Source organism: Triturus cristatus, chromosome 6, assembly GCF_964204655.1.
Source record: "Triturus cristatus chromosome 6, aTriCri1.1, whole genome shotgun sequence".
NCBI classification, from domain to species: Eukaryota; Metazoa; Chordata; class Amphibia; order Caudata; family Salamandridae; genus Triturus; species Triturus cristatus.
Genome location: NC_140589.1, coordinates 341,014,006 through 341,034,096, shown reverse-complemented (window position 1 = coordinate 341,034,096; position 20,091 = coordinate 341,014,006).

Genomic DNA, 20,091 nt, shown 5'->3' with positions numbered 1-20,091 from the left:
CCCTTGGCCCCATAGTTTTATATGGAGAGTGCTATTTTTCCTTTGGGAATAGAACTAAATATTATGTTGCACTAAGTTAGAAGCACTTTCCACTATCTTTGTCTGTCGACAATGATAATGTCAGTTTAATCAGCCAGTAGTTTTGTGTAAGGTATCCCTTAACTACTGTTGGGTGTGGCACCCACAATGATTGTATCAGCACTAACAGAGTGCAGCCTCTTAGGTAGTTATTGCAAACCCCCTATCTTGTAAAATGGCGGCTGAGGGCTCTTGTCTTTGGAGAGATATATTTGCTGTGCATTGATCAATGTATCCCCCACCCAGGAGCGTGTGGGTGATCTAGTGATGAGTTCAATGCCGTTCTACTGGTCAATCCTCCCTATATTCATAACTGCCCACTTAGGCCCTGATTTTCGCAAAATCATGCAATGCTTCATAAAAAAGTCGTTCTGATTTAGCACAATTCTTTTACCTCATGGATGCGCCACATTTACAATCCAGTGCACTATGATGCAATCACAACACAAACACAACTCAAAGTCAGCATCAAATTACAACACTCCATAACATAACTTGTCATTGTTTGAAGCAAAACAGACGTGCAAGACAGTGTTGTGTCACAAAAGAGGCATTTGCACCACTTTTCCATAAAAAAGCAATGCTAATCTCACGCAGCATTTTCCCACTTTACCAATGGGAAGGCGGGAGGATGTTACCATCCAGGAGGGAATTAGTCCAGAACAAGGTGCTGTCCTAGAAGGCGACAGAAAGAGGAAGATCAAATTTACAGACGAAGAAAACCAGATTTTGATTTCTGAGGTGACAAATCTAGAGAAGAATCATCTCTTTGTCACCTCCAAATTACAATCCTCTAAGAAGGAAGTTTCATGGTTGACAGAGTCAATGCAGTAGCATCAAGACACAGGACTATGGTAGAATGCAGGAAAAGGTGGCATGATTATAAGCAAAGTCTTACATTTCAATGTGAAAGGAAAGCATTGAATTTTCTTTTTCAGATTTAGCAAAATAGTTACTTGTAGGTATTGTCGGTCAGCATAATGTAGATTGTTTGGAAAAAAACATTTTCACAAGTATATTGTAAATTTTTTCATTTTGTGGAATTTTTGCCGTAAGCTATTTATATACTACATTAGGTTGTCATTAAAATCACAAACATAGTGTTGTCTGTGACGCTCAAATTATTGAAAAGCTATGCTTTACAATAATTTAGTCTGACCACAAAAATATGTTGGGATACTGACAAAGCAGGTCAGATTTATCTAAATTATATTCAAGTTCAAATAGTAATAATATGTCTATAATGCTTATATGTATGTGAATGTTCATTGACTATCTCCATCACTGTTGTTTTTATTTTTTTATTTTTAAAATGTTTCTCTCATATGTTTGAGATCTGTTCCTTGGGGCCAGTGTGCCAATCTGGAAGGCTACCTACTTTAAAATGTGTTGGCTTTGTTCTGTACATTTCTTATTAAAAGTACTGTTGAGGGGGAGGAGCCTAGCGCGCATCCAAGATGGTCGCGTGAGCACAGGGCTCCCCGGACCCTTGCTGCTCCTCGGAATTTATCCTGAGAATATCCTGATGTGGTTTATGGATTCTGGCAGATGAAGACCGGCTGAGCACGTATCTCTTTTCAGAACTCAAATCGGACCTGGGAATCCTGAGCTGTCGTTGTTCGAACTTTTGGGACCCACCCGACGGAGGTGCCCGGGGCGAGGGTGAACCGTGGAGCCGTGGCGTAATTGAACAACAGCGGCTGCAGTGCGGTGCCAGTGGCCGCTCTACCACTTTCGGTTTCACTTTCGGACTTCAGGGGGCTGGCCTGCGAACGCACTTGATGTGGCGGGGTGTTTCCTTGGCCTCTGCACGAGGCCTTGTCTCCACCTGCCACTAGTGTGCCCATCGCCTTGGGTCCCCCCGCACCGCTCTCTTGTGGTCCCTGGTGAGGCGCGGGTCTGCGGTGCCGGTGCCCCTACGACTCTTGATCGGCGGTCCCCTTCGGTATCCGTGACCACATGGGGGGCAAGGGAGGCCCCGAGGGGCGTAAGACTAAGGCCTCCCTCCGCGGGGGACCGGTCCAGGCCAACAACATGGACCGCTACACTCAGGGCAGAGGGTCCCCTGGAGCGACCGCCCCCCCCCGGATGCCGCCGGCGGTGGCACGACCGTCTCTCCGGAGCTTTCCCTGCAGGACATCATGGGCGCCATTGACGGCATCAGGGAAACCATCGCCACGCAATACGAGGCCCTGGCCCGTAAAATCGACACGGTGGCAATCGATGTCACCTTAATTCGGGCAGACCTCTCCAAAACTAACGAGAGGGTTCAGGCTCTCGATGCGCGGACCTCCACCCTTGGTGCGGATGTGTCGGACCTGCAGGCCGCGCTGGGTGACATTAAGGCGGTCAACGATCATATGGCTCGGCGGCTGGAGGACTTCGAGGGACGGGCCCGACGCAACAACATCCGTGTCATAGGCGTACCGGAGTCCTCTGACAACCGCCCGGTTGACCTCCTGGTCGAGGAACTCATCCTCCAACAGTTGGCCCCTGCAGGCCTAAGCAAGTTCTTTGCCGTAGAGCGGGCCCATCGAGTTCCGGGCGGTCGGCCGCGGCCGGGGGCCCCCCCGAGGCCTATCGTGGCCAAACTGTTCCACTATAGAGACCGAGATGCGATTCTGCAGGCCTCACGGGTCCACGGCCCGGTTCGTCATGAGAACTCATCCATTAACTTTTATCCGGACTTTACCCAACTTGTCCAGAAACAGCGGATGGGATTCCAGGGGGTGAAGCGTCGTCTCCGTGAACTGGGCCTAAAGTACTCTATGCTCTACCCTGCAAAACTCCGAGTGGAACATGAGGATCGGACTGCCTTTTTTGACTCTCCTGTGGCCGTGAGTGACTGGCTGGACTCGCTGCCGGACAGAGGTGGCCGTCCCGGGCCCTCTGCAGGCGCCGAAGGTGACGGGTCCCCTTTGGAGTGACTTTTGGTCCTTGATTCTGCCATTTTGCACTGTTCAGCTGGGTTTTACTTCTTTTGTTCATTTTGTCTCGCTAGGACCTGTGTGGGGGGCGGGCGGGGACGGGTCCCTTTCCTCCTCCGGGGTCTTTTCGTAGAATGGGGTTAGGAGGGCGACAGGCACACTGCAAGTTGGGGGGGTTTTCTGGCCCGCAGGGGTGCAGGGTGGGGGGAGTTGGATTTGGGGGAGGGTTGGGGGGAGGGAGGGGTTGTTTTGCTGTGTGTTTTTCGTTTGCAGGGCGAGGTACTGATTTTTGTCCAGATTCGGGAACTGTGCTACTGAATGGGGGGCCTTTGATCTATTGGAGGGGATGGGGGGGACGGGTTGAGGCTGATGTCATGGAACGTCAATGGGTTGGGGGACCGTATCAAACGGGGTGTAGTACTGCAGTATTTGCGCCGTCTGACTCCTGATGTGGTGTTTATCCAGGAGACGCATCTGGTTGGTAATGTTTGTCATGCAATGAACACGGGGGGATACCGCCTCGTGGCCCATTCTGGTTTCACAACTGGTTCCAGGGGGGTGGGCATTCTCCTGCGATCCTCACTTCCGTTGGATATCACTAGGGTAATCTCGGATGACAGAGGGCGCTATGTGTGTCTGACTGGGAGGTGGGAGGGGCAGCCCCTTTCCTTGGTCTCAGTTTACGTCCCCCCGGGCCTCCAGAACTCCACCTTTGCGGACTTGAGTCGAATGCTGCTTGAACTTCCGGATAGTCTTTTGCTTATGGGCGGGGACTTTAATTCGGTGGTTTCGGGTGACCTGGATCGTCACCCACCCAGGGCCCTCCCCGCTGCCCAGGCATGGCTTGGTGGACTCCTGGAGACCTTCGGTCTGGTAGATAGTTGGAGATTAATGCATCCGACCCAATGTCAGTACACCTTTCACTCTGGGGCGCATGGGAGTCTCTCTAGGTTAGACTATTTCCTTATGCCCGCGGCACAGACTGGTCGGATACGAGAGATTAGGCACCTGGCGCGGGGTATCTCCGATCATTCCCCGCTGTGGTTGCTCTTTGACACCGAGTCGCGGTCTGCAGGGCGGATCGCTCCCATCAACCCGTGGTACCTGCGAGACCCTACGACTCGCGACAGTCTGGTTAAGGCTATGGACCAATACTTCCTTGAAAACGAGGGGTCGGTGTCGTCCGCAAGGTCCCTGTGGGAAGCCTTTAAAACCGTAATCCGCGGACACGCCCTCTCCCAGATAGTGGGGGCTAAGAAGCATAAGAGTGAGGCAGTGGTGAAGCTGGAGACTGACATCTCGGGGCTGGAGTCGGCCTTGGAGACGGGTGTCACTCCGGACGGGCTCCATGCCCTCAGCCTGAAACAGTTTGAATACAGGTCTCTTGTCACTGACGCTGCCAAAACGATGTATAGGGAGCAGCAGGGTCGATTGTATGATGCCGGGGACAAGGCGGGAAAGTTGATTGCGTGGCTGGATAAGAAGGAGAGAGTGAATCGTGTGGTCCCGGAGCTGCGTGTCTCGGATGGAGTGTGTCTGACTGAGCCTGGCGAGATTGTGGAATGTTTTGCTGACCACCTCCGGGCCGTGTACTCCCCGGTGACTGATAGGGACGAGGAAGACTCTTGCCTTCTGCTGAGGGATATTGCTTTGCCCTGCCTGTCCGTCGAAGACCGTGAGCAGCTGGACGCCCCCTTGTCTGTAGATGAAATTGCATCTGCGATTCGGTCCCTTCGTTCGGGCAAGGCGATGGGTCCCAACGGTCTGCCTATTGAATTATATAAGTTGCGCCCGGATAAACTCGCGCCCTTCCTCCGTCGTATGTTTCAGGAATCCCTTGAGGCAGGCTCCCTTCCTGACGACCAGCGTCTGGCTACGATAGTCGTGATCCCCAAGGACGGTAAGCCACGAGACCGCTGTGCCTCCTATAGGCCTATTTCACTGCTAAACGCAGAGCCTAAAATCCTGGCCAAAGTCCTTGCCAATCGTTTGTTGAGCGTCATCTGCGATCTGATTCATCCTGACCAATGCGGCTTCATCCCTCACCATAACACCGCTCTTAACTTGCGGCGTCTTCACGGCGCCCTCGCCAGGGCGGCGTACCTCTCCGAACCGGCCGTGCTGGTTTCTTTAGACGCCACGATGGCCTTTGACACCATCGAGTGGCCATTCCTCTGGGCTGTTTTGACCAAATTCGGCTTTGGGGAAGGATTTCTTGGCTGGGTGAAGCTTCTTTACACGGGACCCATGGCTCAGGTGGTGGTTAATGGTCGGGTCTCTCGGCCCTTCGCTCTCGGCAGGGGTACGAGGCAGGGGTGCCCGTTGTCCCCTCTGCTCTTTGCTCTTGCCCTGGAGCCGCTCGCTGCTTGGCTCCGCTGGGAGCCCTCGCTCAGAGGGATCCGGTGGGCCCCGGGCTTCGAGGATCGGATCTCGTTGTATGCAGACGATATTCTCCTGTATCTCACCTCGCCGCGGCAGTCGCTTAATGTTCTCTTTGATGTTCTGACTTCCTTTGGGAGAAATTCGGGTCTAACGATCAACTGGTCTAAATCCTGTGTCTATCCTATCTCCGGCGACCCTCCTCTCTTGCCGCCTCGGCTTCCGATCCAATTATCTCTGTCCGGCTTTAAATACCTGGGAATATACGTCTCGATGGACCCGGTGGCTCGCTATGAGCAGAATCTCCTGCTTCCACTTCGGCGTTTGAGGGAGGACACGGCTCGGTGGTGTAAGCTGTCCTTGTCCCCGCTGGGTCGGGCAGCGCTGTTTAAAATGATGTCCCTTCCCAGATTCCTCTATGCACTTCAGAACTCCTTCGATGTCATTCCTGTGTCTTACTTTCGGGAGGTGGAGAGCCTGCAGAGGAGACTGGTGTGGGACGGACGGGCTCGTATCGCTCTGGCAAAGCTTACTCTCCCCTGGTATGACGGGGGCATCGCGCTTCCCGACATTCGCAGGTATTATTGGGCCTCACAGCTATCGGCCATTAACCATGCCACGTATGCGCCTGGCTTGAATCCGGCGTATGAGATGGATAAATTCCTGCTTCCCGGCGGAAATTATAACAGGGCACTTTACTCCAGCTCGGCTGGACGGACCCTTACGGGCCCTACTAAGATTGCGGTACGGATCTGGAGGGCGGCCAATGTAGCCATGGGCTGGAGTGAGCGATTAACATGTGCTACTCCCCTGTTTGCCTCCGACCGACTGGGAAGCCTCTGGACAACGAAGGGGTTTGAACGTTGGGACACGATTGGTATTAGTAGAGTGGGAGACTTATGGATTAAGGGTGCGGTTAAAACATTCGCGGCGCTCCAGAGTGAATACGAACTTACGGAAAGGGAGTTCTTTCGCTACGCCCAGGTTCGGCATGCCCTGCTCTCTGTTTTTGGGGAAGGGACCAAGATCCCGGCTTCTTCGCCCCTCGAGGACCGCATACTCGATGGTCATGTCCCCGACAGTACTATCTCTTTAATTTATAAAAAACTTATCAATAATCGGGCTGACCTCTTGGTGCGCCTCCGGGAGGCGTGGACGGGGGATGGGGTGGAACTGGACGACGAGGACTGGCAGTCCGCACTGTCGTCCCCCAAGGAAGTGGCCATTCCAGCCCGTCTCCGCCTGGTCCAGCTTAAGATTCTCCACCGGGTGTATGTGACGGATCCCCGTTTGGTCTCGATGGGATTTTCTGAAGACGGGCTCTGTAAGCGGGGATGTGGGCTCAGTGCCACCTTTCTCCATATCCTTTGGGAGTGCCGCGAGGTGGCTGAATACTGGCGCCGGGTTCATGTGGTCATGGGACAAGTCACCGGGGTTGCGCTGTTGCCAGAGGTGCGTCGCTGTGTCCTGAATGTGTGGGAGCCCAATGATTATAACGCGGCTCAGACTCGGTGGGCGGCCCTGGGGAACATGATTGCCAAGAGAGATATAGCGCAGCTATGGGGTTCCCAGCGGCCTCCCACCGTGTCCGTATGGAAGGAGAACATGGACTGGTGCATGTTCAGGGAGAAGACTGTGTATGTGGCTCGTGGTAAACCTGGGGCATGGGGTAGAATCTGGGGGCAATGGAACACGTATCGTGGGGGTATCTGTACTCCCCCCCTAGGGGACACCGATATTGCTTTGTCCCCCTGACCCTTGATGGTTCCTTGCGACTTTTGGAATAACCGAATACAGACGTTCCTCTCCCGTGACCCCCCCCCCCGACCTATCAGTACTCCTTCCTCTTGATAGCTATTTGAAGGTCTGAAGTAGAGTCCCCCGGAGGTAGCCTGACCCACACTTTTTGTCCTTATGCCTCGCCTTTTGTTTTTATTTGTTATTTATGTTAAACCTATATATCCTGCTTCCTTAGGCTATCCGGAGTCGTGTACGGGACTGGGCCCCGGGAGTCGACTACTGCCTTAAGAACTGTATGATCCTTTCTGAATCTAGCGGCCGGCCCTGGTGGTTGTAGGCCCATGCTTGTAATTGATTTATTGTTCAATAAAATTTTCAACAAAAAAAAAAAAAAAAAAAAAAAAGTACTGTTGAGGCCACAGTCTGCAAATAAGTCTACAAAGAATCCATAAGTTGGTATTGCAAACTGAATACTGACTTTATTCAAATTCTTTGCTGCTTTGTCAGGTGTTCATAATTAAATGCAGTCTGTTAAATATGATTTCCAATAAGAATATATACATAGAGGTCCATTGAGGTATTACATCTTGTAATATTCTTAACAGGTTTTTACATGATATCGCTCTTCCCCGACTTCCAGGCCCAGGGGAAATTCACTAAAAGGTTTATTGCTCAACGCTAGATCTCTGGTAAAGCACAGCTTAGAGTGTGCAATACTTTTGGAGGAACATGAAATAAAATTGGCGTTTGTCATGGAAGATTGGACAGACGACGCCTCAGGACCTGACCAAGTCAAAGCTACTCCACCTAGGTTCCTCTGCCACACACAGAATATATCATAGCTCATGTAATGCCTCCTTTCACATAGCTTCGAATCTGGCATGCAAAGCACTTTCCTTTAGCTTCTGTCCAGCTTATCCTCATTCTTTTAAGGGCATTTTACTGTACAGACCACCAGGACCCAGGAACATATTTCTAACCTCGGTTGGCACTCTGCTAGAGGAGGGGCTCTGCGCTGATTCATTTACTATCCTGGGTGATTTTAACTATTATCTGGAAGCACTCACTGACCCGGACACTGTAGCCCTGATAGATGTGATGAGTTGTGTTGATTTAAAACAACACATGATAGGTCCCACACATGTTGCAGGACATACTTTGGCTGGGATTTCTTCTAACCATCCACAGTTAACCTGCACTGGGTTGTTGCCACTTGTCTGGACAGACCATGCAGCAATCCAGTTCGAGTTGGCTCTTCCCAATTGACTCAACAGCGTTGGGGCCCCTAAGAGTCAGATTGAGCGAAGAGCATGGAACAAAATTAAGGGCACAGAATTAGAAGATCTGCTCACTGACACTGCCCGCTCGTTGCCCACAGACGTGGAGGAAGCCACCATATGGCATATGTATTGGGTGGAGACAGCCTGCAAAAAACTAGCCCCAGTGAAAACTTTACATCCGAAATGATCCAAACCAACTGCCCCATGGTATACTGAGAAACTAAGGAAACACAAACTTACTTGTAAACAACAAGAACGCAATTGGAGAAAAAATATAAGGAAGCAGAGAAACAATTATATAAACAAAGTATCACGGTCTATAAACAACTATTCTTTAATACAAAAACAGCATTTTTTGCAAACCAAATTAAATTAGCCAAATGCTCAACTAAATAACTTTTTAGGACCGTATCTAGATTGGTCTCCCATGCCCACCTAAATTCCAGTCTAGTCAGGAGCTGTGGGAGGAAATTGTGACTTTCTTCCTAAAAAAGGTGGAGCTAATCTTCTTGTCCTTTAACTTCTTTCTGTCGGGAGGGACGAATGTTCCAATTGCGGGGACTAAACCAGCAATTGACCCCTCCCCACCTTGGATAAGTTTGCCCCAGAGGCTCTCCTTACGATCCCTGTCCAGTCTCTGTGATCAAATTAGCCCCTGAACCTATTGCCACATCGTTTACCTCCGTGTTCAATGCTATGTTTGAATCAGGGCATTTCCCCAAAACATGGAAGTTAGCATCAATACTTGCATTGCTTAAAAAGCACAATTTAGATCCTAATGATCCCAACAACTTCTGGCCAATCTCTTGCCTTCCATTGCCGGCAAAACTGGTAGAGAAAGCAATGAACTCACAGCTTAGTGCCTTTCTCCATGCAAATCATACTCTTGATCCTACTCAATATGGATTCAGAGAAGGACATAGCACAGAGTTGATACTCATAAAATGTACAGAAGAAATCAGGGAAGCCCTGGATCAGGAAGGCAATGCAGCACTGATTATGTTGGATCTCTCTGCGGCCTTCGATACGGGAAATCACGATCTTTTGATGGATCGTTTGCCGGCATGCAGGATTCAGGGCAAAGCTTAGAAGCTTCTAAAAGCCTTCCTAACTGATAGAACACAAATTGTGTCCTCGGATAACTTTTGCTCAAAACCTTTCTCCCTACCACGTGGAGTGCCGCAGGGGTCATCCCTTATCCCCACTCTTTTTAATGTCTATGTATCTCCACTGGCCACCTTGATTAGATCAAGACTGAGATCATCATCTTTGCAAACAATGTCAATTTTTGGACTCCCGATCGGTGGCCGGAGGAATTAGGCACCTTTCCTAAACCCACTAGGAAAGCTAAGAATCTGGGAGTCATAGTGGATAACAAACTAAACTTTGGTGATCAGATAAATGCTGTTGCTTCAGCCACCTTTCATTCTCTCAGAATGATTAAGAAAATAATGCCTTTCCTGTTTGAGGACAGTCAACGTACAGTTAATACATCTCTCATTCTATCAAGGCTGGACTATTGTAATGGCCTCTACCTGAACATTCAAGAGCGATACCTAAATAAACTCCAACTTTTGCAAAACGTGGCAGCAAGACTGATTACCAGCACACCAAAATTTGTTTCTGTTTCTAAGGAAATTAAAAGACTTAATTGGCTACCAGTTAGAAAACGGGTCCGTTTTAAATCCTTATGCACCATTTTCAAGGCCCTTCAAGGAATAGGACCAGAATATCTGAAGCGGCGGTTTCAATGGTATACTCCTAAAAGAACTCTTCACTCCCTAAGAGCTAAGATGATGACAATACCCCCCAATTAAAAAATCCACATGGGGATGGAGACGTTTTATCACCTGTGCCACAAGGGCCTGGAATGAACTTCCATCTTAGAACTACCACTGACCTCATGGCATTTAGGAAGGGATTAAAAACCTGGCTTTTTAACATGTAGTATCTCCATATAATCTGCGCTCAGAGGGTAGTAGCCAGTGCCAGGACACCATAACAGCTGTGCTTTAGAAATATTAATAAAATATCCATAACCTTGTACATACTTCAAGAAGTCTCCCATGGCAGATGAATTATATTGAAAGGGACCATGTACATATCATGTCATGTCAGGCAAGGTTGAATCTGTTGTTAATAAATGTACTTACAACATAATTTATAAGAATAATTAATACATTGTTTTATCACCTGCACCCTGTTTAATTGTAACAACTGATTTACCAATGCAGTTATTTACAATCTTTTAAGTTCCCATGACATTGCGACTAAGCTATCTGGAAGTAATTTTAAATGGTGTCCCTTATGATGCATTTGACTACCATCTTGTAATTTTGTTACACCTTACCATTGACTGACCAATGCAAACACCATCATAGTGCAATGCTTACAGAGCTCTGTCTGTACTGTTTCTTCATAGCACATATAATGTCATGTGTGTTTAGATCTATATGATTAATATGATTGCAATTTAGGTAAATGTTTTGTAAATGTTAATATTAATACAATGAGTAATAATTTTTTATTTTGCATTATAACTTTTAATCGAATTCTAACAGTACTATTTTTCCATTATTATGTTTAAGAGGTGGAAAAGGAGGAAAGGGCAAATAATGGCATGTTTTCTACCTTCGATCCCACCTTGCCTCCTTGTATGACAAACCCTTTGCAGACCTCATAGATGTTTTGGATAATTCTCCTCCCATATTGGCATGGGACAACAATGTGGCAGTGTCTCCTACAGAAGCTCAACAGACTTTTTTTCTCAGACAATATCTACGTGCTCCTATGGATGCTGATGATCCTCAAGCCACCTTTGAAAGGAAAGTCCACAGGACACAGCTACACCTATTAGAAGAAGTTAAGAAGGGGATAGAGACAATGTCGGATACTCAAGCAGAAGCCCAAAGGTCCCTGAGCCATACAAGAACTTGGCTGAGACTGTGAAAGAAAGATATTCTTGGCTCTAGGGAATTGAGGATTCTCTAGATGACTTAGCAGAAGTAATGAAGGAGAAGAGTGAATCCCACCAGCCTTCTCACATTGGAGAATAGTGATGCAAGTAATCCCAGTTAAGAAAGTGTACCTGTGAAAAGAACAGAAAGGAAAACAAAATACCATCTTGCTTTGTGGTATTTCAGTTTAAAGGAATAGGAAGCATGTAGTTACCAAACAACGTATTCACATAGATAAATAGGAAATTGCTAATATTTCAGTGCTGTGGTCATATATAATTATTGATGGACCTGCAGTGTTGCAGAGATGCTGAAGGCAATACCTAATTCCTGGCAGATGAAGTTTCAGAGACGCAGCACCCAGGAACTAGACCAACCCCACAATGCATGCACGGCAGCTAAGAAGCCGCATGGCCACGAATGCCAGAAAGGATGCTGTGAGGTCGCCGGAATAATGTCAGGTAAGTGAATCTTACACTTTGCCTCCTATTAGGAGTTCCAGGTTTACTAGATAATTCCTTAAAGAAATGTTTCACATGGTGACGAGCATGAACAGACAGGTTCCCAGGATGATTACAAGGACTGTAACCTTTCCGATGGACAAGATTTTGCAATTTCCCCCTCATAATCCTGGCAAACACAAATTTCCCAGACCTCGTACTCTGCTTTACCATCAATCAAAACAGGTGGTGGTTTGCTGAAATTATTGTTTCCTGGCCTTCTTTTAAAAGGTCTTAATAGGTGACATGAAAAGATGGATGGATGTTAAAGGAAGGTGGAAGTTTCAGCCTTACAGTGACTGGATTGATGATCCTAGTGATACTAAATGGACCATAAAATCTTGGACTAAGTTTGGATCTATGGATCAAGACGGAAGATTGACAGAGGGCAGCTAAACCTTGCCACCAGTTTTATAGTTTGACTCTGGTCATCTATGTTGATTGGCCTGAACATTCTGATTTAACCTGGTCTTCTTTAAAGTTTGAAGAAGGACTTTTCTGATACAAGCTACATTTTGTAAGATATCTTGAATGGTAGGAACAGAATCTTGAACATCAGAAACCTCAGGAAAACTTTGGATGGAATCCAGTGAGAGCATAAAAGGAGGGGGTACTGGGTTGATGAGTGTACTGAACTAACGAACTCAGCAGCAGGAAGCAAGCAATTCGATCATTTTCAGAAAGTGGCCACATAACATCTTAAAAATTATTTTAGAGTTTGGTTCAGCCTTTCACTTTGGCCATTAGCTTGTGAATAATATACAGATGTTAAGGCTCTTTGAATAACTAACCTTTTGCTGAGTGACATTCAGAAATCTGGAAAGGTATTTAGATCTACAATCAGAAATAATATTAAGAGGAAGGTTGCGAAGCCTAAAGTCATCAGAGTAAAATATCTTTGCAATTTCAGATGCAGATGCACAATGCACCATTTTTTAAATAAATTAGTTGACTGTTACCATTTTGGCACAGCAGCCTTCAGAGATTGGCAGATCAACTATAAAATTGTATAAATCCTTCCCGCATTGAGAGTGCACTTGCTGATTTAGATGCCACAACGTTACACCTGTACAGGACGCGACAGGACGCCGTCTAACTCTCCTTATAGAATTCCGCGAGGCTGCAGACCGCGAAATATTATACCTTGGCAAATATCAAACCGCTAGGCGATACGGTAAGGGTGAAAGGCCGGGCAGGGTACTGGCTCAGATGTTGAGGCCCCCTTACAGCAAAGCCTGCATCACTGAACTGCAGACCGGACACTCACCACCACTTCGGAGATTCGTGAGGAATTCTTAGATTACTTCACAACCTTGTATACTACCAGAACGGGGCAAGACCTTTCGGCGCAGGAAGCTTATTTGTCGGAAATTGCATTAGTTTACCTGGAAAAAGACATGCAAGACTTCCTCGCGGATCCGATCTCAGAGACTGAGGTTCTAGGTGTCATTAATACCCTCCACTGTTCCTCTGCCCCCGGGCTGGACGCCTTCACAGGGGACTTTTACAAGACGTACAAAGAATTTTTGGCCTCACAGCTGATCGGGGTCTATGCAGAGGCCCTCGAGAAACAAATACTGCCCCCCACGCTTAGGGAAGCGGTTGTGATCGTTCTCCCCAAACCTGGCAAGGATCCAACGTTATGCGGGTCCTACAGACCTTTGTCCCTCTTAAACTTAGATTATAAAATCTTAGCAAAAATCATTGCCAATCGCCTATCCCAGCTGATGGAATTTAGCATATCCCCGGCCCAATCCGGCTTTATCCCCCACGATCCACCTCATTGAATCTTAGGACTCTTCTTTCTGTTCTCCACAGAATTATTCCCGCGGTTCCGGCCGCTACTATTTTGTTAGATACTGAGAAGACCGTTGATTCTCTAGAATGGCCCTTTTTCTTCTCGGTCATGCGCCGCATGGCCATGCCAATAGGCTTCATAGCCACAACCACCTTACTATACAGCTGTCCTACGGCACGGCTACGCAACAACGGAACCCTGTCTCGCCCCTTTTTGCTTTCTCGCGGCACACGCCAAAGCTGCCCCTTCTCCCCCTTATTGTTTCTCTTAGCCATGGATCCCTTAATCCGCCACTTTCAGGAACAACATCTGCAGCGGGGTTTACAATTTAACACAGGTTCCCTCCTAGTATCGCTATACACTGACGACACCATTCTCTATGTAAGGGATCCCCGGGTAAACTTGGAGCCTCTCTTTAGAGAAATACTGTGGTTTGGCCTCTTCTCTGGTCTGGGCATTAACTGGCGTAAATCTTTGATTTTCCCTTTAATATCCAGCACGACCCCGTGGGAATGTGAATTCCCTCTTGAATGGTGCAACGATTCTGTCAAATACCTGGGCATTCATATACACCTAAACACTGCCCAGAACCTTCATCTCATCTATGACAGGCAATGAACACCCTTGAATCCCAGGTAGAGAGGTGGCTGCGTTTGCCTTAGTCCCTTGCTGGCCGGGTCGCGATTCACGAATAGCTTTTTTTTGCAATTGCGCAAGCACCTTATCAGACTGGTTTGGGGGGGTAAACAAGCTCGAGTCTGCTGGCAAACTCTTACTCTCCCATATGATAGAGGAGGATACGGCGTACCGGATTTCCAACTGTATTACTTGGTGGTTCAATGCTTCTATGCCTACGCATGGTTATACCCAGACGCAAGATACCTTATCTGCGCCCAGAGGAGGATCTTGTCCTTCCGGAGTGGATGTCCACCGTTCTACCCAAGGGAATTCCCTGAGACCCTAATGACATTCAGACTGTTTGCACACCCAGCTGGGCCTGGGATAAGCTGAGACGGGTCATCGGTGCCTCCACACTGTATTCCTCTGCCCTACCTGTCCCAAACGTCCGCTGGCTGCTTATCACTGGCGAGAGGTTGATACAGTGCACCTTAACCAATTTTGATGTCTCCGCAATGGGAAACCTCTACCCAGAGGGGCATATCTTCTCTCCTTCGGAAGATGCCCGTTCCCAAGACGTCACCTTTATGGACAGGTTTGTGCTGAGCTGTATCCGCTCTGCATTGTGCGCAGCGCTACCCGGATTCCCCCTAGAGCCAGACTCATTTGTTCCTCTCACACTGCTAATTGAAAGCCCGATCGGTGCTCATTTAATTTCTAAACTATACAAAGCATGCGCTTTGATGAGGCCGGTACAGGACGAAAAGGTTCGCACAGACTGGGAGATGGACTTAGGCCACCCCATCACAGACGATCAGTGGGCTTAGTGCTGTGCAGTGACAAAGGAAGTCTCTCTCAACAGCAGACATAAATTGTTACATTTCAAGCTCCTACGTAGGGTTTATATTACCCCTGCTAAAGCACACAGACTTGACCCGACCAGACCGCATACTTGTCGGAAATGCACAGCCCGGCATGCTAATTTTGCACACCTCACATGGACCTGCCCAAGACTCCGCACATACTGGGAAGAGGTACACTACACATTAGGGGCCATGACGAAGCTGACCCTTGTCCCTACACCGGAAGTAGCTCTATTGGGATACAAGGTGAATTTTCCCAAAAATATTCAGCGTTTCGCATCCCTAAGTTTACTGCTAGCCAAACAAGAAATTGCTTTATTGTGGGGGCGCAAGTCCGCTCCTACCTTGCAGGGCTGGCTGTAATGTCAACTGTGAGGTCTGTGCCAGTCTGCTGCCAGGCTTCTACTGTCCTAAAGACATCTGGGGTCCCTACAGATCGTATGTTGAATCCATGCGGCAATCTTCTAGCTCTCAATTGGAGCACGGTATAGTCCCGGAAGGCGTGGGGTGAGGGGCATATCTTCGCACAATGATTGCACTATATATTGTTCTTGCCCTCCACGGTATGTGGCCCCCACTGACTCTTGGGCTCATTACTTTTGAGAACCTTTGAAGAACTTTGAGGTTGGCTACCATTCGCTAACGACTGCGGTATGTGGAAAGGGGTTGGCCTGTGGGACTTTGTCTTCTTTTTTCATAAATTGCTATATTGTCGATAATGCGCAGCTTATGTCATGTCTGATTTGTGATAATAATGTGATGCTCTATCAAATGAAAATTTCTGCTATTATGTCACTGACAGTGTTTTTGGAATCCGGATCTGCCTTGCTTATTGCTATAACAATAAGTAAAGTGCAAAAAAAATTGTATAAATCTTATAAAATATTGTTTCCCAAGCTCTTGTAGGCAATTCAGAATTGGGAGGTGTCCAACTTTTCTTTGAGTCTCAGCTTTACTTTAAGAACAAACTTCACAGGAGTTTATGTACAACTTCCTCTTCAGTAACTCTTCAGTGTTTAATTTTCCCCTATGACCTGAGACTAAGGAGCCATGACATAAGTGAAGCACTAGTTCTTGAAGATCCTTAGTGGGAATAAACTATATTTTTTTGCAAAAGATTAACTTGTCCATACTGCCTATGAAAGGACGATACTGGTGAAAGTGATACTGGTCAATGTTTTTAGGTTTTTGATGGCTCTGCTCTAAGAAAGAGGTAGTTAAAATTACTGTCACAAATACAATAGGAGGAAGAATCTTTTCTCTGATATCAAATTCCTTTCTTTTTGGGTATTGTTTGCATAGACTGTTGGTAACTGTGTTTTGTGTTCAAGGTATATAAGTGATAGAAAAGTCATTATGCTGAAAAAAGGACAGCTGTTCCTGCACGCTGCCTGTTGCAGAACCTTAAGCGTCCGGTGATTAGTGCAAACAGTTACATGAACTTAAGATCACAAGATCAGGTGTCTGCATTCAACAAGGGCCTCTTTTATTACCAGTAGCTTCTTTTCATATACCGTTAGGTTATACTCAGCAGGAGTAAACCTATGGGAAAAAAGGCTAAGGGGTCTTCCAGTTTATCCTGCCTACTTGGATCAAAACTCTCCAATTACACGATCTGAGGAGTCCGTTTGAATGATAAAGGGTTTGAAATGATCCAATTGTTCCCTTTTCAATTTATTGGAGGCCTAAGTTACATCCTTATTCCAATTAAAGGTTTTACTCTTCTTAAGAGGGTTGCCATTGGTGTAACTATTTCAGGAAGGTTTTTATAAACTTGTGATAATAATTAAGATGCTTTGAGTCTCCTTCACTGAAATTGGATAGACCACTGTAAAATAGTCTTCACTTTTTGATCATCCATTTCAAGACTTCCAGATGAAATTACATACCCAAGATATTCCACAGTTTCAACACTGAAAACGCATTTCTCCAATTTGCCCAGTAACTTATTTTCCTTCAAGCTCTTCAGAATCTGTCTAACACGTTCAACATGGTCTTTAAGGCTTTTGGAAGAAAAATAGGAAGTTGTCAAGGTAAATTCTTATTGAGTGTAGGATCAAAACAGAAAAAGATTAAATTCATGAACTGCTGTAACACTGCTGATGTATTACAATGTCCAAATCGTATTAGAAGATATACGTAATGCCCAAATGTGGTTTTGAAGGCAGTCTTCCACGTATCTCTCGCCTTTAACTAATGAGATAGTAGGCCCCTCGAAGGCCAATCCTAGTAATGATCTTTGCACCTTACACCGCCTTCAAAATGTTGGAAATCAAGGGAAGAAGAAAACAATATTTTACTATGACTTGGTTTAATCCTTTGTAGTCTATACAGGGCCGGCACTCTTTCAATTTTGTTTTAAAGGGACAAAGAAGAAGTGCACTCCTGCAGGAGACCTAGATGGTACAATTAACTCGTTCTTTTGATTTTCTTTTTTTTCTGAGTTTTATGTAGCGCAAAGTTGACCCGAGGGTATCAGGTATCAGAGCGCTTTACATGAGCACCAGTCTCGTTACAGACAGACACATTCATTTTTGTTAGGCACAGGGAGATTATGTGATTTGCCCAGAATCATAGGATGTTGAGCGTCGTTGCCGAGACTCGAATCTGGTTCCTCAGATTTGAGGTTGACCACCCAGGCCGTTAAGCTACATCCTCTCCTTGTTCAAGATACTCTTTAAGAGTGGTTCTCTTAAAGGAGGATAACCAGACCATTCTGCCAAGGGTACAGTAGCATTGGGTATGAGATAAACTGAACCCTTGAAGTTTTGATGGGGTGGTTCTTTTGTGGTCTTGGATTCTGAAAAAAGGTCTATGTACATTTGGTAGGTTTCAGTAATGGACAACAGTTGTGCCACAAATTGAACATTCTGATCAACTTTAGAAGAACGCACCGCCATACAATGGTGAATTTTGAATTGTCCACATACAATTTTGACCCCAGAAAAAGTGTTCTAGCTAACCAATTGATGTAGGGGTTATGTGTGATCAGCCAAATAATTCCTATGATTAGTGGGTAGTATAGTGTAGAAATCAGGTTCAAATTATGAATTTCTTGATGTTCCTCCAAAGAACTCTTTACAATTGTAAAGGAAATTTCCCAGCCAGTTAGTCTATCGCAAGTCATTACCCCATCAGTCCCACACTGTAAAGCAATAGTCAACTACTTCACAGACAAAATGGACAAAATATATTCTACTTTTGATGCTCAACCTTCTCTAGATGGGTTTCCCTGGACTCAGGCTGTACCTCTCTTTGAAGCAAGACCCCACTTAAGCACTCTTGCTAATGTATCTAGGGAACAGGTTGAGAAAATAATGCTTTAAGTTAAGTCAGGCTCTCCACTTGACCCCTGCCCACATTTCATTTTTTCTCATCTAATATCCATCTTGAGCTACTAATTAACGCAAATGTTTAACTTTTCACTGACAAATGTTCTGTACCCGGACTCTGGGAAGTAAGTATTAATCTTCTTGTTGGCTAAAAAAGCAGTACTTGATGTATCAATTCTATCTAGCTATTGTCCTATTTCCTTGCTTCCATACATGTACAAAGTACTTGAAAGACTTGTCAATAACAAACTGACATTTTTCCTGGAGTATACCACAATCTATTAGATCCTTCCCAGATGGGATTTAGAGCCATAAACAGCACAGAATGCACGCTCCTTGCTGTTCTGGATAAAATTAGATTAGAAGTAGATCATGGCAAAGCAGTTGGCCTGATTCTACTATATCTCTCTGTGATGGTCGACATGATCTCACACAGCCAAATTATTAAAAACCTCCATGAGATAGGGCTTCATTCTTCCGCCCTTCAATGGTTTTGATCTTTTCTGTGCACAAGGACTCAGTCCATTCAGTTGAACACTGTCAGATTGTCTCCTCACAGCTCAAAATGCAGCATACCACAAGGCTCTTCGCTGAGCCCAACATTTTTTAACGTGTATGTTGCATCTCTTGCCAAGTTCGTGAAAAAGTGGGGATTCGACATGACCTCTTGCGCAGATGATAACCAACTGGTCATCTCGATAGGAGAGAAGCATGAAGACACTAGGAAAAACCTTGCAAGCTGTCTCTCCGAGGTTGCCAGTTGGATGATGGCCTAAACACATATAAAAAAGGGGATTCTCTTATCCGGTGAAGCCGACCATAATTTGGATGCATCTTCATGGCCTGCAACCTTGGGGACTGTGCCTAAAGCCATAAAAGCAACCAAAAATGTAGGAGTCCTCATTGATCTGTCATTATCCATGCAGGACCAGGTCAATGACTGTTTTTTTGAGTGTAATTGCAGTTCTTGAAGTAATAGACCTGCATAATATTTGGCCTCGTTGTCTAGTAGAGCTACTAGCCGGTAGCTTTTTGGTTCCCTCATGTTTCCTTTTTTGTATATGGGTGAAATAATCGCGCCCCACCAAGATGATGGAATCGTTGATGATTGCAGGATTTTTTCAAAGATTGGTTTGAGTACCGAGACCCAAAATTCCTGCTCTTTTTTAAACAATATAGAAGGGATCCCGTTTGGGCCTGGGGCACCTTTGCGTCTGCCCGTTGCGATTCTTTTGCAATTTTGTACGTTGTTTAAGATGTACTGTTCCGTTGCCAAGTTTGGGAAGGTTTGAGATGGTCGAGCTTCTGAGTCACGGGGACGGTTGTTTGTACAAGTTTGAGTATCTCGATCTTTATTCAAGTGTGATTCGAGGAAGGTTATCCAGGCCTCTTCAGTAACATGTGATTCTATGCCCTGGCATAGCGAGTTAGTCAGAGTGTTAATCCTCTGCCAGAATTATGGACTACTGTTATTGTTATGTTTGATGTCATGTAGAAGTTTGTCCCAAAAGGTCTTGTCAGCTTCTTTTCTGAGACGCCAGGTACATTTTCTTTGGGTGGCTTTTAACTGCCTAAGTTCTTTCAATGCCGCAAGGTCTTTCCTCACTCTCTGAAGCATT